The sequence below is a fragment of the Cervus canadensis genome, chromosome 14 (genome assembly GCF_019320065.1).
Source record: "Cervus canadensis isolate Bull #8, Minnesota chromosome 14, ASM1932006v1, whole genome shotgun sequence".
NCBI classification, from domain to species: domain Eukaryota; kingdom Metazoa; phylum Chordata; class Mammalia; order Artiodactyla; family Cervidae; genus Cervus; species Cervus canadensis.
In genome coordinates, this window is record NC_057399.1 from 62,078,784 (window position 1) to 62,098,912 (window position 20,129).

The 20,129-nt window shown below is 53.3% G+C and overlaps 1 protein-coding gene across 7 annotated transcripts in view; it reads right to left on the reverse strand.

Moving 5' to 3' along the window:
- PALLD (palladin, cytoskeletal associated protein) overlaps positions 1–20,129 on the reverse strand; it is a 382,410-nt gene that overhangs the window by 60,794 nt on the left and 301,487 nt on the right. Inside the window, exon 1 of one of the 7 annotated variants that reach the window (XM_043486540.1) lies at positions 13,393–13,542. The exons of 5 other annotated variants lie outside the window; for them this stretch is intronic. The gene's annotated coding sequence lies outside the window, so the exon portion shown is untranslated. Of the gene's footprint in view, positions 1–13,392; positions 13,543–20,129 lie in introns of those variants that run through there. One more of the 7 variants, XM_043486541.1, reaches the window with a different exon arrangement.

Sequence of the window (20,129 nt, forward strand, 5' to 3'; positions counted from 1 at the left end):
CCCCTCTGGGCTCAGCTTCCTCACAAGCAAAATCAGTAGAGCAGGCTACATTTTCGCTCTAAAGTTCAGATTATCTGCTTCAGGAAGTGAGAAATAATCCTGAATAACACCAACCAGAGACGGGAGACCAGGGTGCCTGAGTCAGCTCTACTGCTAATGAGCCGTCTCCTATCCTTCTGGGACGCTGTTCCCGTCCTAATTTTTTTCAAAAGGAATAGTCACTGCAGAAAGTTCAAGTCTCAGAGAGTCAAAGTGCTGGGACAATGAAGTAAAGTGGAGTCTTCCCCCAAACCACCCAGCCTCACAGCTCCCCCGCCCTGACCCCAGGGACCAGCACTGCTTGTGCTCAGAGCTCTCCCCCCAGGGCCTCCACCGGGGATACCTGCATGCAGCTCCCAGCTTGGGCTTCTGTGTGTTGAGAGCAGCCGGATCGCGTGTATGCATCTTCCCTGGTGACGTTTCATGTTCCACGGCCGTCAGGGACGCCCCTCTGTGTCACCCCTAAGCTGAGCCATACCCCAGGTGCACAGGCAGACAGGCCAGGCTTTATCAAGGGCACACGCGTCCTCAAGGGCTCACTAGCAGGAGCCCAGCAGCCGTGAAGATGCTTGCACAATGTGAGCGCTTGCTTTGAGCTTCCTATGGGAAAAGTTTCCAGACCCTGTCAGGTCCAAGGGTGTGTGAATTTCAGTTAATGAGCGCAGCCACGCTGCCCTTGAGAAGATCTTACGACCTCATCTTTATCTGTAAAAGGAGGCGAGAACAGATGATCCTTTCCACATCTTTTTCTAACTGCACATTCAATGCAGCTCAACTGAGACACTTTAAAGCCAGAACAGACGACGGGGTGGCATGAGACCCAGCCGCCTGTCAGCCAAGTCCATGCCTTCTAGGCCCTGTCCTCATGAGCAAGTATCGAGACTGTTTGGCTTTGGTCTCAGTTGCCGAAGAACGCTTTTCCCCTTGGCAGCAGGGCTAGCCAGAAATGGAAGTGCGGCCTTGTCTACAAGGGGGTAAGAGACGGCTCCTGGCAGCTGCTGCGCCATCACTTCCCGCTCTCCCTTGTTTGATGGACACAACACTCCCTCACAGTGTGGCTCTCAAATTCAGTGCGTGTCACAGTCACCCAGGCCTCAAGGACCCACCCGCAGGGTTTCTAAAGATCTTCCAGGTGATGCTGGTGTGGCTTTTCAGGACACTCTTTGGTCACTGGCTGTGTTTGCGTGCTGCCGCTTCAGTCGTGTCCGACTCTCTGCGATCCCATGGACTGTAGCCCGCCAGGCTCCTCTGTCCATGGGATTCTCCAGGCAAGAATGCTGGAGTGGGTTGCCATGTCCTCCTCCAGGGGATCTTCCCGACCCAGGGATGGAACCCGGGTCTCTTATGTCTCCTGTGCTTCCTGCATGGCAGGCAGATTCTTTGCTGCTGAGCCACGGGGGAATCACTGGGCAGAAATCTGCAGTTCGAGGACCACCACCTGACTCTGAGAAGACTGAATTTACGGGAGTTCAGATAACAGTCAGTTACCTTTAACTACCACACCAAGCCTTCCCTCTGCTCCAGGTCAGCACCGGGCAGGAACAAGCCAGCTGCCCCGCCCACGTGGACCGGTCGCCAAGCCCCCCTTCTGCCCCGCGCCCACTCCGCACAGGAACTGGGACTTGAGTGCACGTAACACAACCGCAGAATTCCACCTCTTTGTGTTTCTCACAAAGGACACTCTTTGTCGACCAAGTGGTGAAAGGTACTGACACTGATGCCTTCTGGTAATCACCAGGTACGTACAGATACTTGAATGACACACCTCAGACAGACAGACTCAGCTCTCAGTGACCCACGTTCTGAAAGCAAACGGGAGACAACAGGCGATGGGAACCTGAAGCTCCACGCTGACTGCAGGCAGTGGGCCGCAGGGCACTGCCATGGACTTCCGGTCCTAGGTCTGCTGTCTGAGCGTGACTGCCGCGGGTGTGGAGGTGACTCAAAGAATAGCTTCCGGTTCTGTATTTGTGTCGGGATGGTGGATTCTGCTGGGAGGAAGAGTGCAGGTCACGGGAGAAAGACCCAGAACTGCAAGGCACACGTCACACCACAGGCTCTTCCCCTGGCGGGTGTGACCCACCTGGCTCACGGTTTTCAAAGCACACTGAACTCATGTTACAGTGGATGATTCAGTGACGGAACGGCCGGAGGGCCGTCAGCGAGGGGGAGGAGACAGAGGTGCAGAGACACCTTCCTGGAACAAGGATGCACCATCTCAGAGGCGCTGCCTCTGAGCCCTGCCCCACCCTCTTGGGAGGGGATCCTTGGGCACATGGGCACTGTCCAGCAGGTAGGTCCGCCAAGGTCCAGGGGCACGTGCTGTACTGTCCTCTAAGGCCAAGCCTGTGCTTCTGGCCAACACCTTCCAAGACTTGGTCAGTTGAGTTTTTTATTTGAATAGATCTTTCTTTAAAAAAAATTTTTTTAATGATTTTAGAGTTTTTTAAACTCCTATCTTATAGGTGATCAAAATCAGACGCTACTGAAAAAAGTGACAAGTAGGTCCCTGAATTCCTTTTGAAAGCCTCTGGAGAGAGTCTACAGCCCTGTGCTCAGTCTGTGAACGTGGCCCTCCGGCAGAGCTATCTGCACATTTCCTGTGACACTCTGGTGTGAGAGCCCGGCCAGGCCTTCGCAACCCCCTCCCTGTGGGGCCCACTCCAGCCACGAAGCTGAACACCCCACTGTCTTGCACAGACACGGCCTCTGGACATGCCCCCCCAGAGGCCTTCTGCACCCACGGTCACTTAAGCCAACTTCCCACGGCTATGCATTGCTCGCTGTCTCCCCAACCTCCCCTGCACCAGGAGGGCTGGTCGTGCTCCTCCAAGGCCTCCTCACCATCCACTTCCACCGCTGGCCTCCCCCCGACCCCGCACTCACTCGGGTTGGGGGGCTGTACATGCTCTGAGTGAGTGAGTGCCCAAGTCTCTGCTGAGTGGCTGACACTGACTCATGTGCTCACTTTTTAAAGCATAAGGAGAGGTTCCCTGTATGTCCTCCCCAACCACCAGCATGTCACACTTGGAAATCATCCTCCTTTCATTAGGAAGCTGGCAGGGAAGACGGGCCGTGGAAAGTCACAGCTCAGGTTCCGAGGCACAGCTGTTTCCCCCTCGCTGAGTCTAACAAATCTCAGGTCACGTAAGAGTTCCGTGGGTGCCACCACAGAATGCCACGCAGTGAGGTCTTGTGTTGTAGGACTCAATACAGAAGCACACAAAACGCTCTGAAAATGAACAGCACCATTAGGTATCTGCTGAGTATCTGCTGAATCGATGTATAAAGAAGTCGTCTGCACTCAGGTATGGAGACAGGCCCGCCAGGAACTGCCTTTACCACCAGGCACGTCCGCTCATGAGAGCCAATTTCTGATGCAATTGAGTCACGGCTTTCTGGAGGAATTGCGGCCGAAGGCAGAACAGAAAGAAACACAGAGCCCTCTGCCTGTGGACGTGCAGCTGCTTCATGGCTGACGACGCGGGTAAATGCATTGACAAGGCCAGCTTCCTGCTTGCACCGGGAAGCAGAGTGCCAAGACGGCCGGACCTGCCCTCGGCGCCAACACAGGCGCCCGTGGGAGCCGCTGCGGTGATGCCCGCGGCAGTGGGAGGGCCCCCAGGCTGGGCGAGGCGTGCAGCCGTGGCAGGAAGTCTGGGCCTCCGCGCTGCCGCTTCTGGCCCAGGTGCCGGGTCCTTGGCCTGGGCTTGCCCCCACTGACATCGCTGGAGCCACACCGCGCCTCACAGTGGCCTCCGCATTCGATGAGCCCCGTTTTCCAGCTCGGCTGCATCTCCCAGAACCTAATATGGAAGACTTCTGAGTCACGGGCTAGACTGCCTCGGCAGTTAAAAAATAGCAGAGCGTTTACTAACCACACTTGGCAACCAGCGCCCGTTCAAAGAGGCTGCCTGCTCCACAGCACCGCTGCCCAGCCTGGCAGCTCTGACTATAGCAAGGACCACCCAGCCCTGTGCATCCCACGGTCCAGGGCATGGGACCTCTGGAAATCAAAGTGAAACCTGAAATGCTCTTTCTAAAGTATGTGAACATCACTACAGCTCAACAGAGACGAGCAGCCCCTGACCAGGCGGAACCAGAGATTTCTGCAAACTTTCTCGGGGCCTGGTTTAGAGGTTACAGCAACTCATTAATTATCCTGTGTTTCCCAAATTATACTCTATCTGAAGGGTGTTATCTCCTGAAATATAAATCAGCACACAATGTTCCAGGAGGCTTGGCGGTACATCTCATTTTTGCTACATGGTGCACGGCAGTGAGTTTTGTGGCAGGCACAATTCCCTTCCAGCAAGGCCACGGGGCCAAAGTCAGAGGGTGGAGCTGGGTCAGGCGACATGGGGTATCTCCCTGGTCACCGTGCACCGTGACATGCGTGCACAGCTAACACACCTGCACATTTGTGTAAACACCGCTCTCACCATCGTGGGGTAACGGGAACCTGAGGTTTCTGTGGAGCTTTTCTTTCTAACAGCTTTTTGCTGATGATGCATAGGCTGATACTCTGAACGAGAACGTGGCACTTCCTGTCTGAGATCCAAGCTTTTCGTGGTCCAAGACCCGGGAACCGTATCCCAGAGTCCTCAGTGTTCAGTCTAGCTCCCCTGGAGAGCAGGCTGACGCGGGGCAGAGGTGGGCGAGAGGCTCTCATCTCTGTCCCCAAAGTTAGGGGTGCCTCGGGGCGTCTCGCCCAGCCTGCTCCTCTGCGGGAGGACAACAGAGACGGGGCAACGCCGGGGCCCCGGGGAACAGCCGGCTGTGCACGGCCCGAGCCAGAAGGACCTGCTCGTCTGAAGACTGGCTCTCTGCGGCTGGTTCAGGAAGCAAAAGGGGGTGACCTACAGCGACAGACCAGAAGGTCACAGGTGCACGTCGAGCCCGCAGAACTACATCATCAGCGAGACAGACCTCCACCAGGCGCGGGCTTGGGGGTGGCCCTGGCCAACACCCGGTGCTGCTGACCTCGCCAGGGGGCCCGGCCGGTCAGCCCGACCTGTGGCTGCAAACACCGCAGGCTTCAGTGGGCCTGCCGGAGCTGCAGTGCCCACAGGACCTCCCTGACCCCTAATTTCAGCTGAGGCCTGCTGGCAACAAAAGTGATTGTCTGGCTTCTTTTTTTTTTTTTAATTATTAATGAAAATTGCAGAAGACAAACTATTTGAAACCGACCTAATTACGCTGATGGAAGGATGAATGGGTTATTTCAAAGTCAGAACAGGATCCAAAAGCCACTTTGTAAAAGAGACTCAAACCGAAGGTTGAGAGCAGCTCCCTCCCTGGACACTCAGCCTTCATGGCTCTCACGTGACCGACAGCGTCAGCCTGGCCGTGCGACTCCGGGACTGCACACAGCTGCTCTGAGGTCAGACGCAGGGGGCCATGACCGCTACACAGTACAGGCCAGGCACTCTGCACTATCAGGGGACTCTTCAAATACACACGATTACAGATTCAGGTAAAGACAGCAGGAAAACTGAACCACTGGGTAAACACTCAGGACTCCAGTCTGATTATCCCTCTCTTTATGCACCTTTCAGAGCAGTATTTGGCTTAGTAACTAGAGAAGATCAAACAATGGGATTAGAAAGAAAATAAACCCACAGGTAGAAGGAGCCCTGGGCAGAGGGGCAGAGCCACGTGGGTCCTACTTGGGAGCTACAGACGCAGAGAGACACTGCAGGGGGTGGGGGGAGGGAACCCACCCAGAGGCCTCCACGAGCATTGCTTCCCCAGGTGAGCCGGGGTCCAGAATTCTCAACATGTAACATTGACCTTGAACCGCTTTCCTCCTGAACCTGCAATCAGTGCTCTCGATCTGACTCTACCAGATCTGCCATCTGTGAGGAAGCCCCCAGGAAACCCTGCAGCCGTGCTGGGTGCACACTTCCAAATGTAGCAGACCCCCCGCTCCACCCTTGCGGGATGGGGGAAGAGCTGGAAAGAGAAACCAGCAGGAGCCAGGGGACCGGCCCTCCTGCAGCTTCAGGGAGTCTCGGCCGAGTGCATGCGTCACACTGTCCCTCTGCCCAGTGGAGCTCAGGACACCCGCCCCGCCCCACCCAGCCCCCTGCAGGGACCACGAAGGTCCTGAACTGTGACATGAACAGGAGTCTGGCCTCATACCCAGCCCCAGGGCCCCACAGTCTCGACCTTGACATGCCTGTCATGGGTGCATACTCGGGCTTTCCTAAATCTCCAAGTATCAACTCATTCCACACAACTTCTCCCTCGTTGGTACCCTGGAGCAAGCATGCCCACTGGGGTAGAGAAGTCTGGCAGCTTCGTGCGGGTGGAGGGCACTGGCGCTCACAGTAGCTCACAGTGCTGAGTGGCTCTGTGGGGAAGCAGTACCATTCTGTCCGTCCGCGAGCTGACAGCCCCGCCTCCCCCCTGCCTACACAGGAAGACGGGCCAAGGATGCTGAGCTTGGACCACTTCCGTCGCATCCCTGGAGGATGCTTCTGCCTTGCAAAGAGGCCCGCGGGCTCAGGTACCACTCTCTCCTGCAAATAAAAGCTCCCCTTGGGGCATCCCTGGTGGCTCAGTGGTAAACAATCTGCCTGCCAATGCAGGAGACACAGGTTCCAGCCCTGATCTGGGAAGATCCCCCACATCTGGGAGCAACTAAGCCCGTGCACCATGACTCCTGAGCCTGTGCTCCAGAGCCCAGGAGCCGAAACTGTTGAAGCCTGCGTGCTCACAACGAGGGAAGCCGCCAGAACGCCGCACCTAGGGAGTAGCCCTTACTCTCCACAACTAGAGAAAAGCCTGAGCAGCGACAAAGACCCACCACACTCAGAAAACAATTTTTTTTTAAAGCTCCCCTTAGAGACCACACTCAGCCCCTTGCCCCCTGTCTGGGCATCCTGACCTCAGCTGCCAAGAGAGTCTACAAGTGCTGGTGCAGACTTTGGGCGCTCACACTCTCTGTATGACACAACCGTGTGAGCCCCGAGAGAAGCATGGAGGGCACCCGAATTTGCGTCTCTCTTGATAAGTGCCTCAAACAGACACTTGTACACGTCCTACACAAACTCATCCAGGTGTAGCTAAGAAGACACGTGGAAAACAAGGCTCTTCCAGGAGAAACTACAAACTTCTCCCTCTCCAGTTCTGAGTTGGTTCACCTGTGGTTTTACTGGACATGCTTTACTTCTGCGCTCTTTCACTGGACAGGTTTTTCAGACCAGAACTTAGTCCAGTGACAGGATTTTCATGCCACTTCCCAACACTGGGCGTCCCACGTCCCCACTCTCTGCTCTCCTTTGGGGCAGGGCCATTCTTCCCAGGGATTACCTGTGGTGATAATCCTGCAGCTCTGCCCAACTCCGGCTTCCTGGAACACCGCACACAGGTGCTCACTTGCCTCCCGGTCACCTCTCTGGTCCAACGCACTATCGGCCTTTCCCTCGGGGCTGCTCCAACTCTTGCCCTGGCTCACTACCCAGCAGGACCCTGGGCACAACGCTCCCCCCACCACTCACACACCACCAAAGCCAACTGCAACTAAGCTCACCTTCTAACTAGGGAATGAACGAGGACTCCAAACCCTTCAACCAGTTCCTCTGCCACCAGCTCACTGAGACCGAAGTGTCTTTCCAGCATGGCTCCAACCAGCCGGTGGCTCCCCGGCCCCAGGAGGCGGTCACCCAGCAGCACGCAGAGCAGGGAGGTTTCACTCAGGTCCCTGCCAGGCAGGGACACAGAGCACACAGTTGAGAGCGGTCTCACAGTCCAGAATCGACCTCGCCGTTACAGAGGGGAGCGCGGCCCAGCGAGATAACCGCCAACGGAAGGAGCTGCTGTCTCAGGAACCATCACTGTCAGAGCGCCCCAGAGCAGGGAGCAATCACCGACGACCAGGGTAGGAGGCATGCAGTGACATTTCTGGGTCAGCATGCAGGAGGTGGGCTGCAGTCACTCGGCAGAGCCTGACCATCGTCTACCAAGTGCAGGCTCCACTCCATGTAAGGCACCCAGAAGAACAGCAGAGCCTCTGCTCTGGAGGGCCAGGGGATGGTGCGTCTCTGGGGTCCAGGACAGGCCACCAGTCAGGTGCAGGCGCCTCCCCAGGTGACCGTCATACCTCCTCTCCGCAAATACCCAGACCTACTTGCAGGCAAAGACCTGCTTCCTGCTTCACTGAGAAGACAGGAAGACCACCCTCCCCTCCACCCACCCCTCGCCCCACTGCTACATCTATCCACACCTGCCCCCTGGCCCGCGGACCCCACCTACTTTCCGGAACCACAGATGAGCCATCTGAGGTGCTCGATGAGGCACTCTGACCCAGGCTGTCCCTGGGTCTCTCCGGAGCTCTGGCGGACGAGGTCAAGCCCTTGGTCGACACGCCCGGGTGCCTCCCCAGGCACCTGGATGGGATGTTAGGCTGAGGGCGGCCGCGGTATAACAGCCGCTTCTACAAAGTGCCAGGGCCTGCCTGGGGGAGCAACGCCGCCCCACTCACTCCCAGACTCGCTCTGTCTGTCCACAGTCGCTCCTCTGCCTGTCTCCTGCCTCCCTGGACAGACGCCCAGCCTCGCTGCCGCTCCTTCCGCAAGGGTCCATCCCCTCCCCTGCCCCCCAACACCAGCAGAGCTAGCTGCAGCCCTGGATGTCTAGCTTACTTTGTTTACCGTTTGTCTCCCATCACTAGGAGACAAGCTGCATGAAGGCAAAGGTTTTGCCTACTGAGGTGTCCATTTGGGTCCTGACTTTCTTCCCAGAGTCTAGCCGGGGCCTGGGGCTTGGGACGTGTCCAGCCCTGCCCCTGGAGACCTGCTGGCTCTGGGAAGACTCTTACCCGCTTACTTGCATCATTTTTAAGATGGGGATCTGACAGTATTTACTATGTGGGATTACGGTGAGGATTAAGTGACATAAAGTATGTTACACTGTAGCACACGTCCTGGTAGAGGGTTAAGTGCACAATGGTATCTACAATATGGTTATTCAGAATATTATAATTATGCGCCAGCATTCAAATGAACTGAACCCAGGAAACATTTGTTTGGGAATTTTGTGCACTGGCATCACAAATGAATGAGTGAATGAATAAAACACCTGGGACTTTTCTTTCTGTTATTAAAGATTCTGAACCTGACTTCACAGACACTGAATGAAAAATCTAGCAATGCTGACGTGAGGGTTCTAGAGGAAAGATGATGTTCACAGTAACGAGGTCATGTCCACCAGCAGGCAGCCCCCGCTGACGGGCCATCAGAGGAGATCCCGGCCTGCCTGCTGGACCACTGGACTCACCGTGTTCACCCCCTCTGGTGCCAGCTACAGCTACGCCCCCCAACGCCCCCAGCTCTGTGGCTCCAGGATGGTGTCTCTGTGGGTACAGGGGGAGCATGAGAGGAAATGTATCTTTCTAGGTGCCTTTATCTTTGAGGGTTTAAATGGAGAAACAAAAGGTGGGGGCCTTTTGGCCACTGTTGCTGGGATTAGAATCTAGAAAAAAAATAAATCGACTTGGGAGTTCTGAGTTCTTTCCCCACAAAACTGTGTTATCTATGTGATTCCATGCTATGGTTTCACTAACAAAGCAGAATGCTCTGACCTGTCCTGGGAACCTGACCTCAGGGGACACGGTTCCACGAAAGAGTTGTCAGAGTTCCCAGCATAGGATTTACAAACACACACACACTCCCCACACAGCCCATCCTAAAGCGCACAGCGCTTACGGTTCACGTGCCACGAAGAGTGGGCCAGTGTGCAGTCTGTGCCCGGACGCCCAGGGCGCCTCCTTCCCAAGGGGTGTGGGCCCCTGGTCCCCACTCCAGACAGCCGGGCACGTGCCCTTCGGGGCCCAGGAAGTGGTAGCTGCCTCCCCAAGTTTCCTTCCTCCCCCGGCCACAGGTGTCAGTTCTTTCTAATGTGGTTTTGTATGTCTTCTTAGCGATCTGTTTTGAACATGTCTATGTGGAAAAAAATTAGAAAGTTTTACCAAAAACTCCTAAAACCACTATTTGCTCATTTCTCTGGCTGACACACTTGGCCTGCAAAGGGCAGCTTCTCCCTCAGGAGGAACTCTTTCCCATCAAATAAGCCTTTCTACTTTCCCTAAGTCCAGGCCACGCTGACACCAGTGTCTTCCTTTCCTGCAGCGGAGGCACCCTAGCAGCTGGGCCACTGGGCACCAGGAGGTGGGCTGACACGGAGCTGCCGTGAGCCGCACCCTCACACTCAGCCCACCTCCTGGTCCTCGGGATCCACACACGCAAGTCAGAAGGGCGAGGCTCATCCGTCACCGTCAACCATAAAGCACTGCCAGCAGCAAAGATGTCCTGCTGAGGGGGAAAGGTCCTCCTATGGTCGTGGTGGCTGCAGAAAGCCGTCCAGGGCACTGGCCTCAGTAGGCATCTCTCCCTCCTGATCCCTCAGGCCTGCCTTCCTGCTGCTTCCCCTCCTGCCTCTCCTACAAGCTGCAGCTCTTGGTCTCTCCTCGAGCAAACTGTTCTCACCCAGCACCTCTCATTTTTCATTTTTCCACACAATCTGATCAGAGCTGCCCCAGGAAACAAACCCGACTGACCGAGTGCAACCCTGCAGGGCATTTCTAGAGCCAGCAAACTGGGAGGCAGCGAGGGGAAGGCCCCAGGCCCACTCTACGGCCACCAGCCCACATCTTTACGAACTGGTGGAATTCCACTGCCCCTGTGTCTCCGAAGAGCTGACATGCATGAATGCAAGAAGATGTTCACATGAAAATGTGCTCAGTGACATACTTTTGTACTGTATATTCAGTGTCTACTTCCCTCATTTGCTTGGAGAAGAGAATTGCTTTGCCACCTAAAGAAGAGTCGGTAGTCTGAGAAATAAACCTCCATCGCCCAGTGTCTATCTGATCTTCTGAAACATGCTGAAAAAGCACATCACATGTTGATATGAAACTGTTTACATGGAAATATACACAAAGGAGATGGCAATGTCTAAAACATATCTTCACTGTTCCCAACGACTGTGAATGGAATCTGGAAACTGGGGGGGGGGGGGGGGGAATCAATAATTATTTGGACAATCAATAGTTGTGTGAATGAATTAGTAACTTTTTAGAAATAATGACTCCAGGATCTTGAGCAATGTGGACTCCTTGATAATTTCCAAGAAATCCTCATAATTCAATAATAATGAGTGATTTTAAATAGAGTGTTAAGACTCAGTACAGTCTACGGAAAATATTTTGGGGAAAAAAAAAGAACTATTCTCAAAAGTAATACAAGAATTACAACTCTTGAGAAAATAACACAATAAAGTTTTTCAAGATCAAGGGCAATGCAATGTGGTAGGTGGCATTCCACCGGTACTACAAGAGTCAACTGAAACCCAGAGCCCACAAGCCTCTAATGAAGCGCCCGAGGGCCCCTTTAACTAGGACACCGACCTATTGTTCCCCAAGTCAACCTATTGTTCCCCAAGTCGAGTCCTCACCTGGGAACTCACTGAGTGTGCACTTATTACAACATTCCATCAGGCAGGCTATTGACCAGACCAGCTGTCGGAGTATTATGATTCACGGGTTTCACAGCCACAGAAGACAAAGCTGTGTTATTGTCAGTCATCTACCCCCACCTCTTCACCCAGAGCACAGAGCGTTCACACGGCCAAAAAGATAGTGAGGATGCTCACAGGCCTAGCTTCTTACTAAGGGATGTGGTGTGGGCCCCGGGCAACATCCCCTCCTCCTTCTTATTCAAAACACAAAGTAGACTAAACACCAAGTAACTCTTATTTTGTACAAAATAAACAGAATAAATAAAAATAGAGCTAAGGGGTAAGTTGGGAAGCCTGTTGGTCATATATTGATTACATAGCAGTCGTCTATTTCTGATACAGCCACTTCCTCTCTCTCTCCAAGTGGAACTCTTCTGGTCACTCCAAGACACAGGGTCGCCTACTTTTACTAAACCAAACCCACGAGAGCAGACCAGGGAAAAAACAAAATTCAGTCAAACCTCTCATCACTAAATCAAAGCTCACCAGCTTTTCAGGAGAAAAAGCCCCTCTTTCGTTGGTGATGAGCAAATTCAGTAAAAAGTTGATGACTTTGTATTGTGCTCAGAAGCAAACCAACATTCACTCCCTGGACGACTAATCCTTAGGCAGTGGCAGTTCTGCGACAAGACCCTTCATAACACCAACCAAGACTGTGTTCCCCAGGGCAGAGCCCAGCAGCGTCCGAGGCCTGCGGACCACTGCGAGCAGGGTGTGGGGGAGGGTGGGGGAGGGGTGGGGGAGGGGGGGGGGGGGAGGGAGGTGGGGAGGGGTGCGGGGTGAGGGAGGGTGGGGGAGGGGTGGGGTGAGGGAGAGTGGGGGAGGGGTGTGGGGGTGAGGGAGGGTGGGGGGGAGGGTGGAGGTGAGGGTGGGGGAGGGGTGTGGGTGAGGAGAGTGGGGGAAGGGTGTGGGGTGAGGGAGGGTGGGGAGGGATGAGGGGGTGGGGAGGTGGGGGAGGGGTGTGGGGTGAGGGAGGGATAGGAGGTGGGGGAGGGGTGTGGGGTGAGGGAGGGTGGGGGAGGGGTGTGGGGTGAGGGAGGGTGGGGAGGGATGAGGGAGGGGTGTGGGGTGAGGGAGGGTGGGGAGGGATGAGGGAGGGGTGTGGGGTGAGGGAGGGTGGGGGAGGGATGAGGGAGGGTGGGGGAGGGGTGTGGGGTGAGGGAGGGTGGGGTAGGGGCGGGGTGGGGCAGGATGGGAAGGGGCGGCCTTCCCCGCGCACGCCACCAGGGAGACTCCGGTCTTCCCGCCTCTCAGGCCAGGGTGTGTCCTCCCTGCCCGCCCCTGGGACCCTGGGACCCCAGGTCTCAAGCAGCCCGGACCTGTTCAGGCTCCTGGAGACCCAGTTCAGACGAGTTCGGAGCTCAGAGATCCCCGGCTCGGCTGGGGCCTCGGGGCGTCCCCTGGCGAGCACGGCGGCTCCGGACCCAGCACACTCGCTGCCCAGAACCTCACCCCGCTCCGCGGTGAACCAGACCCGGGCGGCGGGAGCCCCTGGGCTCCGAGCGCAAGGCCTCCTGGCCCCGCGCCCCCGGCGGGCCGGCGCCTCCTCCCTCGAGCTGGGACTCTCGGCGTGCCGGCGCCTGCAGAGAGCAGGGTGAAAAGAGGGCCGGACTCCCCCGGCCGCCCGCGGCGGAACGAGGTCATTCCCGCCCCCTCCCCGCAAGCTGCCCGCGGTCCACGGCCGTCCCCTACTCTTTGGCCCCGACCCGGTCCCAGGCGCCCGAGCTGCGCTCTGCCCGCAGGGTCGGGAGGACTCAGCGGACAGCGGCGGGCTGGGCCCTGGGCTGCCGCCCACCGACCAACCCCCCTTCCCCGTCCTCAAGGCCTTCCTACCTGCCGTCCAGCTGCGCTCCGCAGCTCCGGACCCTCAGAGCCACGGGCCCAGGACCCGCGTGGAGCGCGCACCCGCTGGGGTGCCTCCGGAGGCCGGACGCCCCGCCCGAGCGCCCGGGCAATAAGAGTCCGCGGGGGAGGGGGCGGGGCGGGGCGGGGGCGGCGCCGGCCCGGGAGGGGAGCGGTGGGGAGGGGAGAGAAGGGGGCGGAGGGGAGGGCCCGGCGGAAGGCAGCCCCCTACCCCCCGGGCAGCACTGGGACAAATGGGCTTGCGGGAAACTTCCAGGAGTAATGGATAACGGGCAAGAATTCCACCTTTTTTCTAAGCCAAGAGGGATGTCGGCTGCCTGCCGGGTGATCTGCCCCAGGTTTTTATCTCCTGCTTGAGGAGCGGCCAGGCCCTGGGCTCCAGGCACATTCCAGCGCGCCGGGCGGGGGTCCAGGGTTCAGCACCAAGCCACCAGTGCCAGCAGAGTCGGTGCCGCGTAAACCCCACAGCACAAAGATCGCGTGGAAGGCGTCTTTCTTTTTTAAGGGGGAGAGGTGAAAATGTCTAGGCTTCCACGAATCCGCTCACTCTGTTCGCTTATCAATGAGTAACTGAATTCAGGGCCCTGAGGGTGAGAAGCGCTAGGCGTTCCGGTTTCGCAATGTCTCAGGAACGCGGTCCCTGTCCTGTGATCTTCTCGGTCATAAACTTCTAGAGGCCCTGAGTCACTTGGTTTAACCCAGTACGCAGGGATTGCTATGGAACTGTTTTCAAGGAGGAAATGGACTCCTAAACTCCAGACTTCCTCATGTAAACGTGTGACTTTTGGTGGCCTCCACCCTGAAGCCAGGTCGTGTCTTCTCCCATCACTAACCCAGCTCAGGACCCTCGCTCTGGGGGGTCCCCGGAGCAGTTGGGTCAGCAGTTATTTCCGGCCTGTTCCTCCTACACAGCACCCGCTCCTTGACCATCAAAGCCACAGCTCTCCTACTCAGGACCAACTCTCACAAAAACGAGCAGGTTCACAGTTGCTGAACATCGAGGGTTGTGCCTGGCCCTTTCTGTAAATGGTCACCAAGAAAATGCCAGTCATTTCCATCTAGGTTTGCAGGCCACTGGCTGTGGTAACCAGTCCAGTAATCCTATCCCTGTCTTCAGTATTAACATGGAACAATACGGTTTCTGGGTTCACAGACCTGAGACAGGAACTCTACCATCTCTCTCTCTCCCTGAAATAAATGATTTTTAGATTAAACACGATGTCTGGAAGATACCCAAAGAGGACGTTTGCCTGTGATTGAAGCCTCAGAGATAAAACACTCTGTTAGAGGGTGCAGTGTTCTTGTCCAGACTCCCGCCTGTGCATCTCAACACACACTCAATGCACAGATTAGAGCATCACTCACAGATGAGTCTGTAACCTACAAGACGCTGTAGCCACCTTTCCAGGTCTACTACATAACTTTATTCTCTCTTGATTTTTGCAAGGAACAGAGGTAAAAAGCTCAGGACGTCACTGTTTAACTTTGCCTTTCAACTTTGGTGTGCTCATTCCAAGGCAAGTGGCTGTTAGGGATACAGGAATGATACCACTTGTGTTCTGCAGGGTTTTCTCGGAGGCTGGAGCTGACATTCTGAAATGGGAGTTAGGACTTAGTGGTCTGTGCCGTTTTAACTGTGGAACTCTGGAGTTTAAATTTTTTTTCATAGTGATGGGATTAATTTGATGAATTTTAAAGCTATAGTTCTTAAATGTTATGATTTGATGATGTAGAAGTCCATTCTCAACACAGAATTCTTTTCTGTAAGCACAGAGAGAACACAATGGATGAGCCTGCTGTGTGCTGCGCTGTGTTTAGGTGCTCAGTCGTGACTGACTTTGCGACCCCATAGACTGTAGCCCGCCAGGCTCCTCTGTCCATGGGGATTCTCCAGGCAAGAATACTGGAGTGGGTTGCCATGCCCTCCTCCAGAGGTAAGCATGAGTTACCACCAAAGAGCTGATGCCTTCGAACTGTGGTGCTGGAGCAGACTCCTGAGAGTCCCTTGGACAGCAAGTAGATCAAACTTGTCAATTCTAAGGAAAATCAACCCTGAATACTCATTGGAAGGACTGATGTTGAAGCTAAAGCTCGAGTATTTTGGTCACCTAATGTAAACAGTCAACTCATTGGAAAAGTCCCTGATGCTGGGAAAAGATTGAGGGCACAAGAAGGTGTCAGAGGATGTGATGGCTGGATGGCATCACCGAGGCAATGGACATCGGTGTTGGGCAAACTCTGGGAGATGGTGAGGGAGAGGGAGGCCTGCTGTGCTGCAGTCCATGGGGTCACAAAGAGTCAGACACAACTGGGTGACTGGATAAGAACCACCAGCACCTCAAGTGTTTACCTGGCTTGGGAGAGTGTGTAGGATGGATGAGACCCACAGGGTTGGTGAGCTGCCTGAAAACATCCATTCTGCTCCTGTCTGGAGGCAGCATGGAAGGGTGACCCAGAGATCTACCACCACTGCCTTACTCCAACTCAGGAGCCCAGAAACGGGGAGCAGTTTCCACTTCTCCAAGGTCCAGCAGAACTGAGAATGGACTTTCAGTACTGAGTTGCAGAACTGAGAACACTGACATTTTTAATGCTTTCAACTTTTAAAGTTTCTATGCATGCAGCGGCGGAGGCGTAGGTACATCTTAGCGATCACTCTGGCACGTCCAGGATTTGTGACAAGAGTTATCGGTGCTGATAGGAGTGCTGCCAAGCTTGAGAAAGAACACGCCTCGCCTGGTGCGCACTGAGACGCTGACCAGCAACCTTCTCCTTAGACTTCCTCCTCACTGTCGGTGAGCTCCAGCTTAGAACTGTCTGGCGGGGAGGAAGCAGGCAACGGTAGAGAACACACCTGCATCCAGTCTCACCCCAAGGGGCTGCATCTGGGACCCTCACTGCCTCCCCTGGGGGTGGGGGGGGGCATCTGGCCGAGTCTCCTTTAGAGTTTCCATCTCCAGGGTCACTTGGCACACTTGGGCTCAAACACCTAAGCTTCATATGTTCAGATTTAATCTGAGATGAAGTAATGTGCTCAGCTGTCTGTCTGGAGAGGAGTATGGGGCAGTGAAGCTAATCTTTCAAACCATTCTTTTTTTTTTCCTTTTCATATTCTCATGAAAAGAGTAAAGTGCAGGTGTTTAAAAAGCAAAATGGCAAAAGACACCGAAGAGCAAATGGCATCGCTGAACAAACATGATCCTGTTGGAGAGGCCGACTCCCAGGAGCTTTCCAGATGCAGACAGAGCGCTGACTGCTGGCTGGCAGCACACGGCCCCGATGTCGCACACACTCAGAGCTGGGGCTAACGCTTTACCGAGTGAATGCGGTGACCGCTCACAGAATGTCCACTGGAAAAACCCCCACCACAAGTCAGCAGCCAGCCGTGTTAGAGCCAAACATCTCTCTTCCTTTTATATACATGGAGCAGTAAAAGAATGCTAGTATATCTTCAGGTGTTTTGCTTAAAATAATATTTCAATGAAAATTACCCAAACCTTGAGATGTTCTCAGAAGATTCTTGGCCAGTGGGATGGCACATCCTCTGTTGGGAGGTTTTTGCTATGTATTTCCTTTGAGTGATGGATGGTGAATGTAACAGATGTTCTGATAGCAATTCAGTATAAGGGTCTATTTCCACTCACTTCTGGTGCTTTGATATTATTTTTCAAAACCTGTTTCTTTAGCTCTTGTTGAGTTTTTAAAACCTACAAGATCTTGGCTCCATGGCCCATTTCTTCAATTGCAGAGATTACTTTTGCAAGGAATTCCAAATATGCTCAGCAAACAACAACAGACTAAGAAAAACAGCAGAGCAGTTCTAGATTGTGACTGATACGGATTCCAACTATAAATAATAGTATTTTTGGGAAAATGTTTCTGAGAGGACAGTGCTTAAGACCAGCCTTTGTTCTATGCATGTTTAAAATGAACACCTTCAAGAAGTCTTGGACCACTTTGAGTTTGGACTCTTTGTAATTAACTGCATCATTTAAGAAACATATGTTTCTGTGTCAATTACCAAATTATTTTAATGAAAGTGCAAAATATTTTAAAACATGGATCTCCTCAAAAGGCTAAGCCCGTGCATTATCTGACCATGAATACGGGCCAGTGGGGTAGGGGGAGGGCACAACTCCAAAGACAATTCATATTTTCAGCATAAAAGCAGAGTAATGTATTCCAGTGGCCAAGAGCTTTCTGGCTCTTCCGTTTGTACATAACTTTTTATTAAGGGCAGGGAGAAAGGCTGGGGGGAAATACATGGGGCTGTTGTACTTGTGTCAGAGTGACTGGAGCCCAGTGGACATGTAATGCCACGTCAGAGGGACTGTGGCCGCCAGAAGGGCTGCAGTCGCAGAAGTTAAAGAAAGACGGTGAAACTGTAAACAGAAGAACAGGCTGAGCTCGCCCGAGTACAGGAGGCCTTGAACCTGTAAAGGATTCCAGGCAAATCACAGAGGCAGACCAGCGGGAGCCACAGTCACTGCTAGGCCGTTGCCGTGACCTTGAACTCAGCATTCTCATCTGTAAAATGATGGAAAGGCATTTCCCTTGGCGTGCCCTTGAGAAGATAAACGAGATGCTGCCTGGGCAGCCCCACCACAGTGCTTGGTAAGTGGGTGGAAGGGACTGGTTTCTTTCTTTCTTTTTTTTTACAAAATGAAGTCTAGTTTCTTTTCTTTTTTCTTTCTTTCTTCTTTTTTTGTTTTGTTTTTGTTTCTGCTTTTTATAAAACACAGTACTTAGGAACAGAGTAAAAAGTAATAATCTGATACCATGCCAGTCATTTCACACATAGTCTCCCATTTTATCTGCTTCTTGAACCCACGGGAGGTCTGGCTGCTACCACACGGCCCTTCATGCAGGAGACTGAGCACAGAGGCCAGGTAACCTGGCCAAGGAGACAGAGCAGGCCAGGGCAGAAGCAACAGCGTGAACTGTTAGAATGTTACCTCTAGAGCCCACACTGCAGGCTGTCTAATTCTGCAGTGAAAAGTACGTGCGCGTGGAAGGACCGTCAACAGTCTCGGGACTCCATAATCTCCATCAGCAAATCCTTCCTCTTTCTCGCCCAGTTGTACCGTGCACAAGAACGTCTGCTTGGCATGCCGTGGCTCAGGCAGTTCTGAACACGTCCTGCTGCGCTCACGGAGAGTCTGACTCATTCCCTCCAAGTGCCCACTTCCCAGGCAGAGCAGCTGTGCCGGCTCCAGTGGAGTCACCCCTAGATTCCACAGGTTACTGAGAAGGCGCGGTTAAAAGTAGGAATTTGCCTTTTTCTGTGATTCTGCTGAGGAAATGGCGAAATACTGCAGTCAACTGGCTGGCCAGTTTAACTCTATCCTGCATAAGAAAAACCTTAAGCTGAGTCCTATAAACATAGTCACTGACACACACACAAAGGACATAGTGTGATACTGTATATCCATCGCAGTTTATGAAGTTACAGATGAGGTTTCTCTTGAAACCAATGATGCTGTGACAAAGAATCTTGTGTTGCTTTTTGTGTAGACTCCTCTGGACGCTTGGGAAATGAGCAGACCAGCCATCCTTCAACTCTGCTCCCAGAAATACAGGATGTCAGGCAACCTGGCGGCAGAGCCGGTGGTGCTGCTGGGGAGCACTGAGCCCACGGGCGCAGACTGGGACCGTGTCACAGGAGGAGACGAGCCTCTTTCCCGCGGCCTGAAACCCCCCGCACCAAATCCCTCACTTCCTAAACCGGAGGATCCGTCCAGTGCCTTGCCTTAGTAGACTAATCCTCTGGTTCAAATTAATGCTATTATGTTATCTGAAGTGCTTAATTATTTTCGCTTACGGAAATATGACTGAGTGCTGCAGTGAACGGTTTTCTAACAGAGATTCCCAAGTAGTAAGAGAACTGTTGGGATTATTTCATGGCAGAGATCTCTGATATACAGACTCTGGTACTGAAAGGGAATGAGAAGATAGGGTGCAGTATGGTGAAATCAAATACTCCAGTTAAATTTGCTCTAAGAACAGATATTTAATGGATGCATTTTATATTAGAAAATCCCAACTGTATATCCTAAGACACTAGAGGAAATGTTGGTAACATCAGTAATTAAACAACTTATTTTATCTGATATATAGTTTATGTGTTTGATCAGTAAAACAACTGACTTAATCACACTGATACTGCCTGTCTGGGCTATTGAGTGAGTTACATTATACCACCTTGATACAACAAAGTACTAGATTTCAAGAGAAAAAAAGACTTTCCTCTAAGATTCCATTAGATTAAGGAATAGTCCCACTGTTACAAAGAATTGAGATTCTTCTTCTATCAGTATATCATATTGTCTGTGTTTATAGTAACCTCAGAAAGAGTTAACTGAATCTGAGGTGATTTGGTCACTTTATGGGATAACGTCAAGAGAGTCTTCAAATTCAAAGAACTGACCATCCTAGCAGTGTTTTCAGATGGCCTTGTCTTTTATAACAAATAATGAACTGTGATGAAATGTGCACATGGAGAGTTGGAAGAGAGAAGACTGTGGTGAGGGAAAACAAGTTTTGGGCACCTGTTTAAAGTGTGCACACTGATGTATATACATCACTGCGTGTGTATCCATATATACATATTCATATATATATAAACACGCAACAGAGAATCAGCCAGGAAGCTGGGAACTGGAGAGCACTGGGAACTCTGCTCAATACTCTGTAACAAACTAAATGGG